We start from the raw sequence: 7,553 nt of genomic DNA on the forward strand, positions 1-7,553 counted from the left end.
CACTCTCTCTTAAAACCGCCACACCGAACCTCGTCCCGTATCAGCCACAGCAACGCCATAGCACGACTTCCCAGCCGTACATCAGCAATGCTCAACTTATCCTTCCCTCAAGCAATAACCGTGTGGAACCATTTGCCTGATACAATAGCCTCGTGTGCAAAACGCAAATTTTTAAATGCAGAGCATTTCAGTAACTCGCGATGTCTCCCGCGTTGTCCCGTCGTAGTCCGTACCATCGCTCTCCGCACCCCTCCCCCTCCGCTATATAAAAGAAAATACTTTCCGGTGCCAGGTTTCGATCCCTCGACCCTGCGGGCGGAACGCAATGTACATGGTACTCTCCCCACTGCGCCACAGAGCCGACACAGAATGGGACGCTACGGACGCGCCTTATATCGTTGACTCATTCAAATTACTGCTGACGAGCGCTCTCTCGTCAGCAGTGGCCACAAGTGCAACAACATTAACGTAACGCAAACTACTTAACGTCGTGCGCCCCCGGAAACGCTCTGCATTTGATCGTGCCCCTCGCGAGGGGGATGTTTATACAGGAACTCCTACTTCTAGCGGACTCCTGGCGCCCTCTTTCTGCCATTGTAGAGACTATGAGGCGGTCTTCGAAGGGCGCCAAATTTGAATTCTACAAAATTTTACGCCCCGAGTGTTTCGGGAATTGGGCTACGGAGCCTCTTTGCGGCCGCTGAATTTCGCGAGTGCGACCGGAGGATGAAACCGCCGCAACCAGCGTAACCGTTTCACTACCACCGCTTGAACCATTATTTTGAACGTTTATGGCTATGAGTTGATGATGCGGACTTGATAATGAGGAGAAGTTGATGATGGGGAGCAGGGGTATGAGTTGATGATGAGGAAAGTTTGTTAGATGAACATGAGAATGTTCGCTTCGCGTATAAAGTTTAGGAGACAACGATGACGGGGCCCATGACGGGGTACATATCCATGGGTTGTAGGCGGATGCGTCGTCCATGCGGAGGCCCGTTACCGCTAGCTGCCGAATTCTTCCGTGAAAAATTGCTGAACCATGTTTCATATTACGTGAGTATCAAATGTGCCTTACGTGTTTCCTTTCTGTAATGCTGTATCTTTTGCACTTTTGAACTGTTTTTTGTATTTGCTGCTATTATTGCTGTACCTTTGTCACTTGTTCTTTTTTTCTCTTCTTTATTATCTTGTAATTTTTTTCATAGCGCCCTGTCATAAGTTTCTGCACGCCCTCTTTTTGTAATGCCCTCAGGGCCCTCACTATGGAAATAAATTAAATGAAGTAAATGAAATGTTAAAGTAGGGGAAACACTACGGGGAGATTTAAACACATCTAACCGGGAGAGCACAAATAATGAAACCCAGTAATATTAAAGCATATGAAGAACGTACCCCACTGCCTAAAAATTAACCCAAAAGGCTATGGGCTCACATACCTTTTCAGTCGCTCCGAGACATATCTACCTATTTACCCGCGTACCTAATCATTCTGCCTCCCTATCTACTTAAACACCTACCTACCTACCCGACTACCCACATGCCTGCATAATAATATGCTCACCTACACACATACTTGCCTACCTACCTATTTACCAACAGACACGCCTACCTGCCTACCTTCCTCTCTTCCTATATACCTACCCACCTACCTGTCGTATTGCCTACCTACCTACTTACATACCTGCCTACTTACCTACTTACCTACCGACCTTACTCCCAACTTACTTACCTACTTACCTACCTACCTACCTACCCACCTACCTACCTACCTACCTACCTACCTACCTACCTACCTACCCACCTACCCACTTACCTACCTACCTACCTAACTACCTACCTACCTACCTACCTACCTACCTGCCCACCTACCCACCTACCCACCGACCCACCTAAAAAACTAACCTACCCACCTATCTACCCACCTACCTACCCACCTACCCACCTGTAGTTAAGGGCGAGTGCACTGTGGTGGCCAATCCGCCGAACCAGGGGTGTAGCGCTGGCCGAAGGCAACAAGCCAGCAGGGAAGAAAGAAGAGGAAGGATCTCGGAAGCGGTCGGGAAAGGCGACAGCAGGACGGTGCCCTCGAGGTGTAGGCCCGAGGTCCGTCGCTGGCGCTACCTTCCAGTTTCTGTCCGTCGCGGTGTAGGCCCGACGACAGCCCTGGACACCGCCGGGAGAAGCCGAGGTCCGTCCCAAGAGTGCGCGGTGTGGCGGTGACGCGGAGCGCGGGCAGCAAGGCCTCGTTTCGAGCCCAGGCTATTTCCTCCCGCAGCTAGTCATCGCACCGCCACAATCTCCGCCGTGGAACACAACGCCGGGTTGAAACTTCTCGGCGCACACGTCTTGTATTGCTGACAGACTACCACCTCACGTCGACTCGGCGAAGTCACCAGCCCGTCCAAGTTTCATCCACCGTGCCAGCCCCCGCGGACTGTAATGGACCAGTTCCTCTCCAGTCTTGTAAATATTGTCTTCCCCCTTTCGTACCTGCCCATTTGGATGGCCTGTCGAATATATAGCGTGTGTTTGTGTAGACAGTAGTCCGGCTGATTGCTCTCCATGCGGTCCGGCCCAACACTCATGACAAAAGTTGCGAGCCTGCCAGGATTCAGCTAGCATACTGACCGATACGACTTCCGTACCGTACAGAAAGACCACTATAGACCTCTAGAAGCTTACAGCGCTAGGCGTCCAGTACGGCCTTTCTGGGCATGAGCTCCGCGAGTGGGTTGAGAAAGAACGCACCAACCAGCGCACTGAACCAGTCGCTCAACGGGAAGCAAATCGCGCGGAGGACGAAAGGCAGAAGGGCGCGGATGAACGGCAGAATGCCGCGGACGAACGGCAAAAGGCCGCGGACGAACGGCAGAAGGCTGCGGATAAAAGGCGCAAAGAGCTTCTGTTGCTGGAGCTCCGACTTCGGGAAACGCCGGCAACTGCAGGGACCCAGGGGAACGCCAGCCACGAGAACCGCTTTGGACCGGTCAGCATGACACCCCTGGGGCCATGGTCAATCCTCAGAAGCTTCTCCCCATCTTTCACGGGGGATGCGATGCATATCTACAGCGCTTTGAGCGGGTAGCTACTGAAAAAGAATTTCCACCAGAGAAATGGGCCATGGCCCTCGGCATGTGCCTCTCTGGGGAAGCTTTGACCGTCATAGGCCGTCTGACAACAGAAGAATCGCTGGATTACCCCGCAGTCAAAAAGGCTCTATTGCAGCGCTTCCGCTTCAGTGCCCAGGGCTACTAGGAGACGTTCAGGGAAGCGCAAGCCATTGACAGCGAGAATGGACGACAGCTGGCTGCCCGGCTCTCAGGATAGTTTGACCATTGGGTTGAGATGTGAGGTGTGCCAAAAACATTCGAAGGAGTCAGGGACCTTGTCGTCTCCGAGCAGTTTCTTCGATGTTGCCACGCCAAGCTCATTGAAGTCGTGAGAGAGCGTGAGTTCAAGACACTGAGTTCTCTCGCGGACCATTCCGACCGCTTCCTGGAGGTCCAAATTATCACTAACCTTGGAAATGACAGTGAAGACAGGACCGTCCCTCCAAGAAGTCCGCGAAAATGCAAGACTGGCGGCAAATCAGGTCACAGCGCTGATGAGTGCAAAAATAAACCAACCGACCAATAACATTTTGTCTCGTGTGCTTTCCCACGGTTTTCTCAGGGTCATCTAAACCGGGTCTCCTCTGCTTCCTCTAGCAACACAGACTAAACCTCAGGCTTCCATAGCCGATGGGACTACAAAGCACCTCGATTTCTACCGGACGGCCTACCCGTTGTTGAAGGGCATGTACTCAGGGAACCTGTACGCCTTCTAAGGGACACGGGCAGCAACACCGTTATTGTTCGGCGCAGTCTCATTTGCGACAACAGGTTTTCAGGAAAAAAAAACGAAGTCTTCTTTCTGTACGGGTCGGCGATGCAGTTACCAGAGGAGAAGATTCACGTTGACACGGCCTACTTCACAGGGGAGTCGACGCCATTTGCATGGCAAACCACACGTACGATCTCGTCCTTGGTAACGTGCCTGGAGTAGAGAGCAGCACTGAACCCAGATCCGTGCTGGGAGAGCACAAGCAGCCGGGACGAGAAACAGATTGGAACTTTGAAAAAGGAAAGGCCACCAGACGTTCTGGTGCTTATGTCTGCCATTGTCAAGGCGCAGAACAACAGCCTTCTTTTCAAGAAGCTAGGAGTTATGAGCTCTCTTCCGGAGGATGACCTACCTAAACAACAGAGCAGCGATCCTTCATTGAAATGGTGCCAGCAGAAAGTCGACAAGCGAGTTCATTACCGCAAGGGCCACCACTCCACCTTGCGACAGCAAGACAGTATTCTGTACTGGCAGTACCACCGAGTGACGGGTAAAACGTAAAAGCAGATTCTTGTGCCTAAGCCGTTCCGAGAATCAGTCATTCGAAGCTCACACGAAAGTACCCCGGGCAGTCATCCCGATGTACGGCAAACGCTTAACGGAGTTATAAGAGACTTTTACTGGCCTGGCGTCACCGTTGACGTGCGCCGTTTCGTCGCATTTTCCGCCACCTGTCAGCCAACATGCTCATCAGAAAAATCACCGCCTGGAGGTCGCACAGGTGTTAGGAAAACCGGCTGGACCCATGGCCAACGAACCCTTTAACCGGTTGTTCGGCGGAACTGAGAATAGTTGTCATAACTACTTTCTCAAAAGGGGGTAATTGCGGTAACGTGAACGGAAAGCATGTGTGGCCAACCCCTAGGACGGTCAGACGGTTGGATCAGGTTGTCGAAAAAGGACGAAGAGCAGGAAAAAAAGAAGGGACGGGAAAAAGCGAGGCTGCTCGATAAGTGGTTCAGGCCAGTGTCTCGGACCTCCAGGCCGGCGAGCACACATGGCGTACATCTCCTCCTTGTTCCTGAGCAGCGTTCAAACAGCCATGGTGCCCGCTTGCCTCGCGGCGTAGGCCCGAGCAACTCCACCCCCTCAGCAGTCTCGGCCAGGCACTGCCGCTAATATCCGAGCTGGGGCTAGAGTTTGGTGAGACGCCGCGAGGACATTCTCCAGACACTTGTGCTTTGCCTAACGGTCTGGGTGGGTGTGCTAAGTCCTGGGAACTATTCGCCAGTCCTTCGTACTGTGGTATTGTTTTCGTGTTGAAAAAACAAGTGCTCACAACGTGCATCGGAGCGAGTCGTAGGTCTGGTGCGAGATACATGTTGGACCTCTGATCGTTACACCACCTACCTACTAACCTACCTACTTACCTACCCACCTAACTACCTACATACCTACCTACCCACGTACCCACCTACCCACCCACCTACCCACCTATGTACCCACATACCTACCTACCCACCTACCCACCAACCTACCTACCCACCTACCTACCCACCTACCTACCTATCTACCTACCCACCTACCCACTTACCGACCGACCTACCTACCTACCTACTACCTACCTAACCACTTACCTACCTACATGCGTACCCACCTACCCACCCACCTACCTACCGACCCATCTACCTACCTACCTACCTACCTACTAACCCACTGACGCACCTACATACCTACATACCTACCTACCCACCCACCCGAACCCACCTACCCAATCGCCCACCCACCTACCTACCCACGTACCTACCTACCTACCTACCTACCTACTTACCCACCTACCTGCCTACCTACCTACCTATCTACCTATCTACCTACCCACCTACATACCTACTTACCTAACCACCTACCCAGCTACCTACCCACCTACCTACCCAACTAGCTACCCCCCTACCTACCTACCTACCTAAACCCACTTACCTACACACCTACCTCTCCACCTACCCACCTACCCACTTACCTCCTTACTTAACTACCTACCCACCTACCTAACCACCTACCTACCCACTTACCTACCCTCATACCCACCCACCTACCCACCCACCTACCTACCTACTTACCTACCTACCCACATAAGTACCCAGCTATGCACACACCTACCTTGCCATCCACCTGCCCACCCACCTACCTACCTACTCACGTACCTACCCACCCACCTACCTACCTACCTAGCCACCTACCTACCCACTACCTACCCACCTACCTACCTACCTACCTACCTACCCACCAACCTACCTGCCTACCTACCCACCCGCCTACCCAAACCTACCTACCTACCTACCTACCTACCCACCTACCCACCCACCCACCTACCTACCCACACACCTACCCACCTACATACCCACCTAACTACCCACCTACCTACCCTACCTGCTCACCTACCTACCCACCTACCAACCTAATTACCCGCCTACCTACCCACCTACCTACCAACCAACCTACCCGCCTACCCACCCACCTACCCACACACCTATCTACCCACCCACCTTCCCACCCACCTACCCACCCACCGACCTACCTACCTACCTAGCTACCTACCCACCTACCTGCCTACCTACCTACCTACCTGCCTGCCTACCTACCTACCTGCATACCCACATACCTACCTACCTACCTACCTACCTACCTAATCACCTACCCATAAACACACCTACCTACCCACCTACCTACCTACCCACCTTTCTACCTACCCACCTATGTGCCCACCTACCTACGTTCCTACCTACCCACCTTCATACCTACCAACTTATCTACCTGCCCACCTAACCACCCAGCCACCTACTCGTCTACCTACCTACCTAACTACCTACCTACGTAGCTACCCACCCACTACCTACCCACCCACCTACCTAACCACCTACCTACCTACCCACCAACCTACCCACCCACCTACCTACCCACCTACCTACCCACCCTCACTCACCTACCTACCTACCCACCCCCACCCGCCTACCTACATACCTACCCACCCAACCACAAACACCTACCTACCCACCCACCCTCACACACCTACCTACCCACCTGCCTACCCACCCACCTACCTACCAACCTACCTACCTACCCGCCTACCTACCCACCTATGTACTGAAGGATCCCCCTTCGAGCGTAAAGGGTGCCCGAGCCCGAACCCGCCCGACGAAGTAACACCGCTCCGCATGACAACGAATCACCGCTTTATTCCGGGAAAACCAAGGCACAAAAAAACAAACAAAGCAAGTTAGGAGGCAATGTAAAAATGCACCCAAACTTCTGTTCCTGCTGAACTATCATTAAAAGAAACATCCCCCTCGCGAGGGGCACGATCAAATGCAGAGCATTTCTGCGGGGGGGCGCGCCTGCAAGTCGTATGGATTACGTATTGGTTGTTGTTGTTGTAATTGTCTTCCAGCGTAGACATTGTCGATGAAGTCGATGGTGAAACGTGCCGTGAACCCCCTGCCGCGGCTCTGACGCAACGTGGAGCGGCTATGACGCAACGTGGCGCGGCTATGACGCAACACAATCCAACACAATCCACTTTAATCCAATCCAATCCAAATCCAAGCCAATCCAAGCCAATCCAAGCCAATCCAATCGAATCCAATCCAATGCCCCTCGCGAGAGAGTGTTATAGCGCCGAAATCGCCAACACGCGAACGCGTGATGCTGACGTCACGATCACGCCACAGATG

Source organism: Haemaphysalis longicornis, unplaced genomic scaffold (assembly GCF_048455015.1).
Source record: "Haemaphysalis longicornis isolate Haplotype H1 unplaced genomic scaffold, Haemaphysalis longicornis Haplotype H1 scaffold_11, whole genome shotgun sequence".
NCBI lineage: Eukaryota > Metazoa > Arthropoda > Arachnida > Ixodida > Ixodidae > Haemaphysalis > Haemaphysalis longicornis.